Source organism: Furipterus horrens, unplaced genomic scaffold (genome assembly GCF_987537825.1).
Source record: "Furipterus horrens unplaced genomic scaffold, mFurHor1.1.pri manual_scaffold_2, whole genome shotgun sequence".
Lineage (NCBI taxonomy): Eukaryota > Metazoa > Chordata > Mammalia > Chiroptera > Furipteridae > Furipterus > Furipterus horrens.
This window is the reverse complement of record NW_028327172.1, coordinates 186,648,911-186,661,543: the sequence shown is the minus strand read 5'-3', so window position 1 is coordinate 186,661,543 and position 12,633 is coordinate 186,648,911. Positions and strand designations below refer to the sequence as shown.

The following is a 12,633-nucleotide window of genomic DNA, read 5'->3' as shown; positions in this document are numbered from 1 at the left end:
TAAGTAACACCCTCCATACAATTCTCGTGGTCATCATTATTTCACGTCTATCTCCAGTCCAGAAGACATCGGCCAGAATATTAACTTAGACCCCTTCTAAGAACTCTGTAAGTAGTATTTCCAACTTTATTTTTAAAGTCTTAGGCAATGACCTACCAGCTGCTTTTATGGCTTTCCTATGAAATGTTAAGTGCCATTAAAAATCCAGGTTTAAAATGTGTTCTGGAAATACCAGCATCAGAATTAACTGGTGTGTTGAAAATACAGATTCCTGGGCCCCCTCTCAAGCCAACTAAATCAAACTCTCCAGTGATTGAGTCTAAAATTCTGCACCTTTAGCAAGCGTGCCAGGTGGCTCTTCCACACTCTAAAGTTTGACAACCAAGTCTTCAAGACAGTGGGGTTTCTGTCAAGTCTATGAGAAAAATAGAGGATTGCCCTGGCTGGTGTGGCCCAGTTGGTTGGGTGTCGTTCCGCAAAACGGAAGGTTGTAGTTCAATTCTTGGTCAGGGCACACGCCTGGGTTGCCGGTCTGGTCCTGGGTTGCAGTGTGTACAAGAGACAACCGATGGATGTTTCTCTCTCACATCAATGTCTCTGTCTTCCCTTACCTTCTCTCTAAAAATAAATAAAAACCTTTCAAAAAATAAGAGAGGATAGAGAAACAAATTAAACAGCATCATTAAGTAGTCAGCCAGCAAGTGTAACTCTTTGAGGACAATATGGTGTCTTCAGAAACTCAAAGGCATATCCACTGATAAATGGATAAACAAAACTCAGTATATCCCAATGAAATATTATTCAAACATAGAGAAATGACGTCTCAGAACTGCAGAGTGAAAAATATTATGCTGTTTAAAAAACCAGCCCCCAACTCAAAACAAACACACCTTGTGTATTCCCATTTACACAAGATGTCCAGAATAGGCAAATCCAGATAGAAAGATAAGTGGTTGCTAGAGGATGTGGGGAAGGGAGATAGGATGTGGCTGTTCATGGGTTTCTTTTTGGAGTGATGGAAATGTTCTGGAATTAGATAATGGTGATGATTGCACAATTCTATAAATACAATGAAAACCACTGACTTGTGGATTTTAAAAGAGTCAGTTTTATAGTATCTGAATTTTATCTCTAAAATTGTTAAGAAGTTAAGGTGCTAGACAAAGGCACCTTTTTCTGGACTACGAGGCTTAAACACTTAAAGGAGGCATAAATAAGTACAATGAGGAAAACCTTGTTTGAATCTTGGGTCAAACAAACCATAAAATAGGTATTTTTAGACAATGGGGGAAGCTGAGTATGGGTCTGAAATTATCGTTTGCTTAGCAATCCTACTGTCATTGTTGCTAGGTATGATGGTCTTTTCTATTCAGATGAATATGAAACATCTAGTGGCAGAATATGTTGGTTTTCCTTAAAATATTATACTTGGACAAAAAAGATGGCTAGATGGAACAGGTATTCAAAACAAGTTTTTGGTTAATAGTTATTGACTGGAAGATAAACACACAGGGACTTAATGAATTCTATCTTTATGCATACTTGGTGATTTTCATGACATTTTAAGAATACAGGTTCGAACTTAGGGTTCCTTGATTGTCTTCATTTGTTTTGATTCCAAAAATCTCCATTGTATCTGAAGTGTTAGGGTGAGACTGAAGGGCAAACATTAAGAGACAGGGTCTTACTTTATATCTGTCAGCAGGAAAAGGTCAGAGAAAGAATTTAGAATACTTGCATTAACTTGGAAGAATTAATGGACAGAGTAGAAAAGCATTAGGCTCCAAGTCCTTCAGTCATTTTTTAAGAGAAAAACTTCCAATTCTTCCCTCAAAGCCACTTTAAAAAGGATAAAATTTATTAACCATTCAGTTGAGCCCTGGCCAGTGTGGCTCAGTGGTTGGAGCATCACCCATAACCAAAAGGTTGCAGGTTTGATTCCCTGTCAGGGCATATATATCTAGGTTGCCGGTTCATCCCTAGTCTGGGCACAGGCACGGGCACTTGTGACCCCTGGTCCAAAGACGTAGGATCCCAGGTTCAGCACAGATCATCCCTGGTCTGGGTGCTTACAAAGGTAGCCAATCAGTGCTGCTCTCACGTCAATTTCTCTCCCCATTCCTCTAAAAAAAAAAAAAAAAAAAATGTCCTCCGGTGATAAAAAATATTCAGTTGATCCTTTCTCTAAGCAATTTAACATCAAACTAAAATTGTACTTTGATGTGTTGTGCTGGAATTAACATTTTATTGTGGACTTCCTATGGAGAGCTTCAGAACCTAATCTTACTCTTATCATTTAACTTCATACATAAAACACTTAGCACAAAATCTTTAACCAGGAAATTAACTCAAATTACCAAATCTTTCTTATGGGAGCATCTGTTTTCAGTCACTAATTTCAGTATTACAGTCAAGTGTAGCCTATCTGCTTCATAATCAGAATCCAATTTTCTTCTCAAATGTCATGGGCTGATACTGGTAATCCTCTTGCCAAATAATTAGGACTTGGGAAAATAATGTTTTGAGTTTAACCATGCTACATCACCTTGGCTAGAAAATACTCTGGGTATCAAAAAGTTAAGTTTAAGATTACATTCTTTTTAGGTTATTGACATTGAGGTTGGTTGCAGTACCCTCATTAAGATCCATGGAGAAAATTTCAAGATTGTTTCTCTTGAGTGTCTGATTAATTTCTATTTGATTTTTCCATCAACTGTCAGGCAGTTCAGAGCAAAATTTTTTTACCTTCTTTGAGCAAACATACAGAACCTAATGGACTATATTTTGTGCACTAGCCCTGGACTTTATCTTATTTTCCCTGTACTCCAATTTCCTGTTTTTAATATATCTCTTTGTAATATAATCTTGTAAAATACATACAAATTCTTTCTGAACAGGGTATAAACAATGAATAAACAAATGAATAAATTACAAATAAAATATAAAATACTATAATCATAGCATCTAAGGTCCTTCAGGTCTTCTGATTTTGGTTTTTCCCTGGCCAGCCCTGTCTGAAATCACATCCTTCACTCCCAGTACATACTTGTACGTCCCATTTCCCTTCACCCCTTTCTTCCTCCAACCTATTCTTTTAAATAAATTACCTATAGAGTTCTAAGGCTGGGTTTTACATAACATGGAATAGAAACAAAAATAGCCCTGGCTGGTGTGGCTCAGTGGATTGAGCGCCAGCCCGCAAACCGAAGGGTCTCAGGTTTGATTCCCAGTCAGGACACATGCCTGGGATGCAGGCCAGGTCCCCATTTGGGGGTGCAGAAGAGGCAACCAAACAATGATGTTTCTCTCCCTCTTTCTTCCTAAAAATAAATATAAATAAAATCTCGCTAAAAAAAAAAAAAGGCTGTAACATTATGTAATAAGCATTAAAAATGACTCAAGGTGAATATTAAATGTCTTTATTTAAGATTTCAGGAGAATGAGGTATTCATAGACATTGAGCTGAACAAAATAGAACTTCTGGCACACACCAGGACGTTCATCTTGCTGTAGTCACATTTCTTCCCACACGAAAATTTGTCCCATTACCACCAGCACTGTCCTATCCTAACAGTCTGCCACCACTGTGTCCTTTATGTCCCTTCTTATATGATGCTACACATTAAAAAACCACCCACATAGTGACATCTGCTCCCTTTGTGCCAAGTTTTGGAAACTCCTGTAGATTCAATGTAAGTACTGCGAAGAGCTCATGTTAACAGCTTCACTCTCTCTTCCCAGCCCCCAAATTGGCCTCATCTGTTTAAATATTGTTACACCAGGACACAAAATCTCAAGAGATGACTTTCCAGAGGTCACATAGCCAAAAATTTATATATATGAGGGAGGACCCAAAAAAAACCTGAAATTTATTAAAAATTGTGTATTTATTCTTACATGTTTAAACTTCAGTCACTTTCAAAGTACTCTCCATTTGATGCAATACATCTATGGAGACATCTTTTCCACTGCTCAAAAGTTTTTGAACCAGTTGATTTTGATGCCTTTTAGTGCTTCTGCCAGTTTTTGTTTCACCTCTTCCTGCTAAACACTCAGTACGGTGTGGGCAGGTGCACTCCTAAATCACCCATCATGAAATGGGCAAATGCACTGAAAGAGTCTTCAAAAAAAAATTCACTAAAGCAGAATGCAGCCTCTCACAATGCCAGCTAGTACTTATACAGATGAGTTCCTAGAACACTCACCTAGTGAGGGAAGCCTGTACTACAAGGGCCCCGCCCTCCAGAAGGTAATTCTTTTTTTCAGGTCCCCGCCCAAAAATACGCATATGTGATTGTCTCTCAAGCCACCACCTAACCTATTACTTTACCTGTAAAATGGGAGAATAATATCGACTTGAGAGTTGTGAGAATTAAATGAAAAGATGAAAATAAAGCACCCATCACACTGCTCTTTCACCACCTGCACTGTGTACTGCTCTAACTCCTGCTCCGGTATATCGACACATGATTGCTACAGTTATACAAGAATGTCTGACCTCATTACAGGCACATGTGTGTTGTAAACTGTAGCATGAAAGTTGGTCTAAGTCAGTTTAAAATACCAGCAGCACAGCATTCCAGCGTCAATGGCTTGTACCTGTAGTTTCAACCTATAAAAAAAAAGTTTTTGAGTAACTATTTAAACAGAAAGAAATCTTTGAGGTATATTCTTCTCAGTTTGTCTCAAATGATGTCCAGAAAAAAAGCATCTGCGTAGTACACATGTTCCATCATCTGGATTTTTTTCCACCTTCAAATAGAACCAAAGTATCCAAATTCCCTTCTCTATTTGAAAATACTACATGGTAGCCCCAGAGTTTAAAAAACATGCCTGAAATTTCACAAAGGTGCTCAAACTGAAAAGAAATTTTCTTGTTTCAGCTGTGACTCCAGACAGGATCCAAAGAGGAGTTTTACCATCTCTTCTCTGGGTTTTATGGAGACTTACTTTACCCTTCTGTGTTAGCCTCCTAAGGCACTGCATCAACCTTAAAAGGGCACAAGAAAGGGCGGCCTAGGATTTTTTTAAAAAATTCTCTACAGTTTCCTGCACTCCTCTTCCGTCAGCATCCTGTGGATCTCAGAGGTTTCCTTAACAAGTCTGAAACCCATTAGATGCAGTAGTTCTGCCCAGTGGAGCCCAAGAATGTAAGTTTCCCTTATGTTAAAGGAGAGCCAGATCCCGCCCTTGGCACCAAACCGGCCGCCATTGCCACGTGCTCTGGGCCTGGGTCATTTCACTTCGTGCATGGGACATACCTGCGCTTAGAACTAACTGCTGCACCCCCGCAGACGTTGGAGAAAAACTTGCCAGGCCCAAGGTCGGTCTGGGACAGACTCGCGCCGCAGCAAGCGGAGGGAGGCCGGAACCCCGAACCCGCTACAAATTAGCTGCGGCTGCGCCCTGGGGAAGCAAAGCGCAAATTTGTTACCGTGCTCAGGCCTGCCTGCGAGAAACCTCCAGGCGGCTGCGCGCGGTGTCTGTGCCTCGCGCGGCCGTGAGACGGGCACGGCCGCCCGCCCCCCGGGTCGCCAAGGGCTGCTCTACCCCTCCGTTCTGGCCGCCGGGAGCAGAGGAGCTCCGGGCGGGCAAAGCTCGAGGGGACGCGGGACAAGCCCAGCTCCACCCTGGCCCGCGGGCCCTTCGGGTGACTTCCCTACCGCCAGGGACCGGAGGCCGCGCAGGAACACTCACCGCCCAACTCCACGAGGCCAAGAGGCCGGTGGCTGGCGTGCACCGCAGAGACCCGTTCTGCGGTTCGGGGCGGGGCAGAGGGCGGTGGTCGGCAGCCAATAGCCAGGAAGGCTCCAGACCGGGGCGGGGCAGAGGGCGGTGGTGGGCAGCCAATAGCCAGGAAGGCTCCAGACCGGGGCGGGGCAGAGGGCGGTGGTGGACAGCCAATCGTGGGGAAGGCTCCGAACCGGGGCGGGCGAGCCGGGCCATTGGTGCCCGTGGCCGCCGGACTCATTGTGGCTCCTTCTGAGGAGGTGGGACCAGCTGAGGCTGAGTTCAGCATCCTTCTGGGAACCTCTCGGAGTCCTGGCGCCTCCCCAGGCTTTGGCCCTCGTGCATCTCGTTCTCTAAGGCCAAGGTGCCTTTCTCGGGACTCTCCTGTGGAGGCCCTAGCCAGTACCCCCGGGCTGGGCCCCGACCCAGAAATTGCCTTTCCTACAACTACATTATCCGTCGGTCGTCGTCGTCGGCAGCCGTCCGTCTCGAGAGACGATGGTGTAGCTTCTTAAGAGTCTATCTGCACCGCCGAGAATGGCTGTGCAGTCCAACTCGGGAGTGACACGGTATCTGTCTCCTCCCGTATTGAATCGACATCTTGTGATGACGCTGGAGTGTCCTCTCCAGTGAAGCTGAAGCTACAGAGCCTGGGCAGGGTGATATGGAGGGCCTGCTGTTGCCCATGCAGCAGACCCCCCCTCTCTTCGCAGCTGAAGGGTCCAAGGGAAAGACGGAGTCAATACAGCTTGGCTTCAGGTGCGCCGCAGGAGTTGCCGGTGTTGACTACAACGTCAAACCGCCTTAGGGACTCCGGCTCCGGATTTTCTGTCGGGGTTTACTCCCTTAGCCTTTCCCCTGAAGAGGTATGCCGCAAGGCAGCGGAGGTTTTTTGGAGTCAGAGTTTTCCTTCTCTGATGTGCCCTGACTGGAAGATCGAACCAGCGACACTTAGCTCGCAGGCCGACGCTCAATCCACTGATAACTACATTATCCATTGTGTGATTAAAATCTGTTCTGCGAAACCATAAGCTTGAAGAGAAGCCGGGCCCACATCCCTTTCAACAAGTGCACTCCAGTGCCTCTCCTAAACTTGGGAGGACCAGCTTCCCTTTCTCATGCTCTGTATTCCCTCATCTATAGTGACCGTAAGTAGACTGTAATCAGCCTGAGGTGGACCACTGGAAGCCTTCCCCTAGGTGACAAAGTCAAACGTGGCAAACGAGTGCAATAAAAGTGGTGTATATCCTTAAATGAAAAGTGCTATTGCTGTTTCAAGAGTTTACCATCTGTTAATGTTACAGAAACAGGGGTGTCAAAAAACAAACCCCAGAGTTTGCGGCTAGGAGATGGGAAAAAGGAAGCAGCTTTTAAGAAGACTTTGCATGCCTGGGGCTAGTTGCTAGTGTCTTTGTTATGCAAAATGGCTTTGATACTTCCAAGGCCCAAGAAGATGGGAGGGGTCTTGAACTGTGGGATGGTACTGAGGGAGCCTACAGAGCCTACGAAGGGTTCTGTGAATGGTCACAACTAGTTGCAACACACTGGGTCAGAGGATGCAGTCAGGGGATATATAAGCAGCAACAGACATTTTAGCTGGGTCTTGCTCATTCGGACTCTCTCTCACTTGGACTTGCTCTCTCGGTCTCACACTTTCTCTCTCTCTCTCTCTCTTGCGCCCCCTCCATGCGGCTTGGTGAAGGGGCCTTCTCCATGCGGTTTTGAGAGAGCTCTCCAGGCCGCTTTAAGAGGCTCTCGCCATGCAGTTTTGAGGAGAGGAGATCCATGCGGTTTGTAGGAAGAAGGCAGTTTATAAGGAGGCTGAGAATCCAGGCAGGAGGTTCTGCATTGAGAGCTAGAGGGCACCACAGCACAGAAAGGACCTCCCCGATCAGATTTGAGTGATTGGCAGCCACTGGTAAAGCTGAACTGTGCCTAGGAAGTAGGGAAACAGTGTTTCTGACTTTTCTAAGGCTGGCCTGGTTTGGTCGGGGGAGGCAGAACTATGTGTTTGTGAGTATTTTAAAGAACATAAGACTCAACAGCAGAAATCCGCAAATAATCTAAATCTATTTAACTGTTAAATAAAGAGTTCTTTTTCTTTTCACTAAACTCTAGTACTGAGAGTTGTAATTCTGGCGGCGGGCAATCGGGCCCCTAACTAAACGGCCTGTGGGTTCTGTTTCAATCGGAGCAGCCCAGAGGTTCTGTTACATTAACACATTTAATCCTCAAAATACCCTTTATCGTCCCCACATTACAGGTGGGGAAAATGAGACACGCTCAGTAACTTTCGAAGGTCACAGAGCAGAAAGCAGTTGGATCTGGGATTTGAACCCACAGTGAAGGTGTAGCCCCTCAAAGCACAGTATGTACTACATTACCTCTCACCAGGTGTGTGTGGTTGTGTGAGAAACGCTCACAATAAAAACTGGGACACAGGACTTGAGCAGTAAAACGAGGCCTTTATTCACGAGTCTGCAGAGCCGGGCGCACCCTCACAGCCAGGAGAATGTGCGCCCCAAGTAGACAAAGGAACCTGGTTTTATAGTCTTAGCTTCCCCACCCTAACGCAACTAGTTTTCCCCTCCCCTCTCCTCCTTCCCCGTTTCTCCATGACTTGATACTCCGGAGGTACAATCTAACGCGTTCATCTAAATGCCCCTATTGTGATTTGTGAATATGCTAATGTTATCCACTCCCTTCTCAGAGATCCTTTAATTACATTTGCCCTTAAGACCCTTCAATTACATTTGCCTTTTGTTACCAATGACTTTGCTACTGGTTTGGGAGTCACTATGACCTTGTTTCTAACAGTTGGGGGCGGGGAGAAAAGCAAACTAGCCCGCGTGTTACTGGTTGATTAAAATAGTCTTCTCTCCTGGGGTTGGGAACCTATTGGCACAAAAACAGCTGGACATGGAACTGGAAACATTTGACCTGTTTAAGGACCCAGAAGTGGAAATGGAACGCAGAGTGGTCCTGAGCTTGGGAACCATACTATGCAGGAGAGTTTGTGTTTTATGCTAAGGACAATGGAAAGCTGTTGAAATGGTTTTTTAACAGGAAGTGATAGGACTTGAAATAGGGTGTGGTTGAGGATGTGATTACAATGTTTTTGGTGGGGAGAAGAAAGGAAATAAAATGTATCAATAAATCCTAGTATCCAGCCTCTACTGTGAAGATATTTATAAGGTCATGATAAAATGGGTTAAGGTGGCAGAGGGAACACCAATTTGCTGTCCTTTCACTTCTCTTATCTCAGACTCTTCCAAACTTGTAGGGAAGAGGAGGGCCTGAGTCAGCAAGCTGAGATTAGACATGATCCTGGCAGGACTACAAGTGACCCGATAAGATAGGCCACTAGAAGATGGATCCAGTTACCAAAATTGGGCAGAAGTTCTCAGCCAAATTTGGGGGATGCGTGGTGGAGAAGCTTGGTTCTGAACCCCAGAAATCTTGCCTACATAAAGTAAGATTGGTTTCAGAAACTCAGAAATAATGAGTCAAGCTGCAGAAAAGTTCCCTGAAATTCACTAACTCAAACAAACACAAGACTGGCCTACTGCCTGCACTCTGAGTGGCCACTCAGCCCCCTGGGCAAAAAAAGCTGCCAGAATAGTCTGACAAGCTTTTCTCCACCTTCTTTGGGTTGCAATATACATCATGTGATCCTCTTCTTTTTTATTGTTTTGCATAGAAACACCTTAATCCCAATATCTCCCTCAGACTTTCTTTTAATCCATTTTTATTCCACTGTAGGGAAGTCCTAATAATAAGCCTGCAGTCTTGCTCTGTCTCCCTTCATTCCATCTGTATAGTAAAACCCAGCTCATTCATGGTTGATAAATGTCAGAAGGGAGCTAGACATCCACGTACAAAGGAAGAAGAATATAGTACATTCTAAAAGCAAAATGGAGTCAACCCAAAACTAGAAAACTAATGTATTTGTTTGTAATAGTATGCTCCCTCAGGAGGTGGGGGAAGGGGGAGATGGTTCTGTGTCCTAAATCTTGCAGCTTTTGGTGGCTACCAGCTTTCCTCAGCTTGAAACTGCATCACTCCAATCTTCAAGGTCAACATTGTGCATGGCATCTCCTTCTGCCTCCTTCTTAGAAAGTCACCTGTGATTCAGTTTAGGCCCCACAGAAATGATCTAATATGACCTCCCCATCTCAAGATCCTTAACCTAATCACATCTGCCAAGACCTTTTCAAATAAAGTAGCATTTATAGGTTTGAGATTATGACTTAATACCAGGGACTTGGCTAGACCCTGGGGATATGGCGGGAACCAAGATGGACTTTACCTGTAATAATAGTACACAGCCTGCAGAATGCAGGGGCAGTACAGGCAAGTACACAAGCAACCACTAAATGTTCTTGTGTGATAAGGCCATTACAGGTGCTACAGAAATCCAGAACAAAAGCACTTGTGTATGTCAGTGGTGCAGGGGGCTGGGGGAAGGGAATGTAGGAAGGGACGATAGTAGTTATAGAAAAGTAACTACTTTGGGAAAATGTATGAGTGGTAGGGAGCATTTTAGGCAAAAGTTACAGCATTCAGAGGCCTGAGAGGCTAGAAAGCAAGTTGTTTTCAGAAGTCTAAAATGTTCACCTGAGCCCTGCATACAAACTTATGAAATCCTTCCCTTCAGGTTACCTCTGTGCAGCTTCACTTTGCTTTTTCCCACACACCTTTAAACACATCCCTCCTCAGGGCCTTTGCACTTGCTTTCCCTCTGCCTGAAATGTACTACACCTGTTTACATACACAGGTGGGCAAAAGGAGGTTTACAGTTGTGAGTACATGAAGAGACTTTATTCTTGTATTATCATTTATTAATCCTTGTATTATGTAAACCTCCTTTTGCCCACCCCTGTATACTTCATTGACCCAGTGAAACTGATTCCTGATTTCCAGCCTCCAGAATCGTGAGAAAATAAATTTCTGTTGTTTAAGCCACCAAGTTTGTGGTGATCTGTAACAGCTGCCTCAGGTAACGAATATAGATGGAAAGCTTAAGAGCACAAATACAGTTGAAGCTGGGACGTCACCACACCACACTGCCTCCTATGCTGTTTTTATTAGTGCTTATGGGTGGGAAGTAGGGGTAGATCTTATCTATTCATTAGTCAATTAAATAAATATCAGAGGTATGGCAACAAACTTAAAGTTTATTTAGATTTAAGGCATGAGAGACATGAACAAGGCTAAAATATGAAAGATTAGCAAAAACTTCATAATAAAACACCAATTATCAAAACTAATATAAAACATCACCTTATGGCTTATTGGAAAGTCAGTTACTTATGTATACGTTTAATAAATTTCATTACACAGTACAATATACCATCAAAAGTTCAAGTTGTAAAAATTCAGTAATGGAAACAAGACAACAGGAAAAAATTACTCTACCATAATTTTTGCCTTGTGGGCCATGAAGCTTTAGCCAGCAGAGTCTCCAAGGTAATACAGACCGTTAAAATGAGACAATTTTTCCATAACCAACCTCAATTAGTTTTGGTTCATGTTCCATGAAATGCAAACTTGAATTTCTGGGAGGCTTTTAAAAAGAAGTATTATAACTAATAAAACTAGTTGTCTCAGGGTCACTACCACAGCACTCTGACTTAAGTCCAATATATTTGTAATTTTGGTGTATCTAGATCGCAACAACACCAATAGTGAACGATGGCAGCATCATATTAGAGACCGGGAAGGAAACTGGGGCAAAGAACCCAAGTTTCTGAATGAGTTCATACTTGATGAACTCAAAATTTATTCTTACGGGAAGGAACAATGTATGATTCGATTAGTTCCTTAACTAAAAATGCTAATGTTAAATGATGGACAAAGATATTTGAAATTCTTTCCCTTGCATTCTAGGTTTATCAAGATTTTTTATGTGAAACAATGTTCACCTATTACTTCTGTAAGAACGCCACACCTATATCAACTCTGACATGAATTACCAATGCTTTTTTATTAGTGTTTCAGCAAAGCTACCAATTGACCATAATGTTCTTGAAGCTATTTATGGTCTCAGGAATAGTCAAAATAATGCCTTCCTTTTGATGAATGCTTATTAGAACAGAAGCTTAAGATATGACCACCACACTCAGGAGTACATGGAAAATGTGGAAACCACTCTCAAACTATGGAATCTCCTCCTGATAAAAGAAAGATCAAAACCAAGCCATATCATCTACCCCTTTATACCAAATTCCAAACTTAAATAGTTTACATATAAAATCGTTTAAAACTGAGATTTAGATTATATAAAGATTAGGTTTTATGAGCTTTTGACCAAAATTAGGTCATTTTTCTATTCAAATGAGCTCACCTTAAAGAAATAAGGTAGATATGGTCCCATGTTAGTTCATTTTGAATTAACAGTTTGCTAGGTTCCTTGTAATAAACTTCTAGCTCCATGTACTCTACTTTGTCACATTCAATCCTACAGACTTCACTGCATAAATCACATACCTACAAAGCCAGTGAAAAATGTTTGAAGAAGCTCAGCTCATTTTAGATTCAACCTGAGGTTTCTCCAAAGCCAGACACAAAACTGTAGGATTGTACCCTGAATATACATCCAAGGGGCAGATTCCTGTGCAGCTCTATCTTGGTTTGGTCTCTACAGACTCATTGACCACAAGTTTTTTCAGAATGAGTCTGTTTCCTTATCTAAATTTAAGTTTTCAGCATTTTTCTTAGTTAATTGACTATCTGAGCAAACCATGCTCTCCACGTTTTCATGTGTTCTGTGCGTGACTGGATGGCCACTTTGAGCATGATCATGGATATCACCTCTACCTTCTTTAAACCTTTTGTGCCAGTCAAAAACTCTTGCTCTTGATATGACTTCTTCACCATCACCTACTTTTAACATTCAAGGGT

At 42.9% G+C, this 12,633-nt stretch overlaps 1 long non-coding RNA gene and 1 other non-coding gene across 2 annotated transcripts; both read right to left on the bottom strand.

Annotated features, from left to right (window-relative positions):
• Positions 1 to 4,104: 4,104 nt before the first annotated feature.
• Positions 4,105 to 5,726, bottom strand: LOC150020137 (uncharacterized). Its single transcript, XR_016509324.1, has 3 exons — positions 5,698 to 5,726; positions 5,262 to 5,406; positions 4,105 to 4,612 (listed from the first exon to the last, which is right to left on the bottom strand). It is a non-coding gene; the product is annotated as an uncharacterized LOC150020137 (long non-coding RNA).
• LOC150020138 (small nucleolar RNA SNORA26) lies at positions 4,882 to 5,003 on the bottom strand. Its single transcript, XR_016509560.1, has one exon. It is a non-coding gene; the product is annotated as a small nucleolar RNA SNORA26 (small nucleolar RNA).
• Positions 5,727 to 12,633: the final 6,907 nt, after the last annotated feature.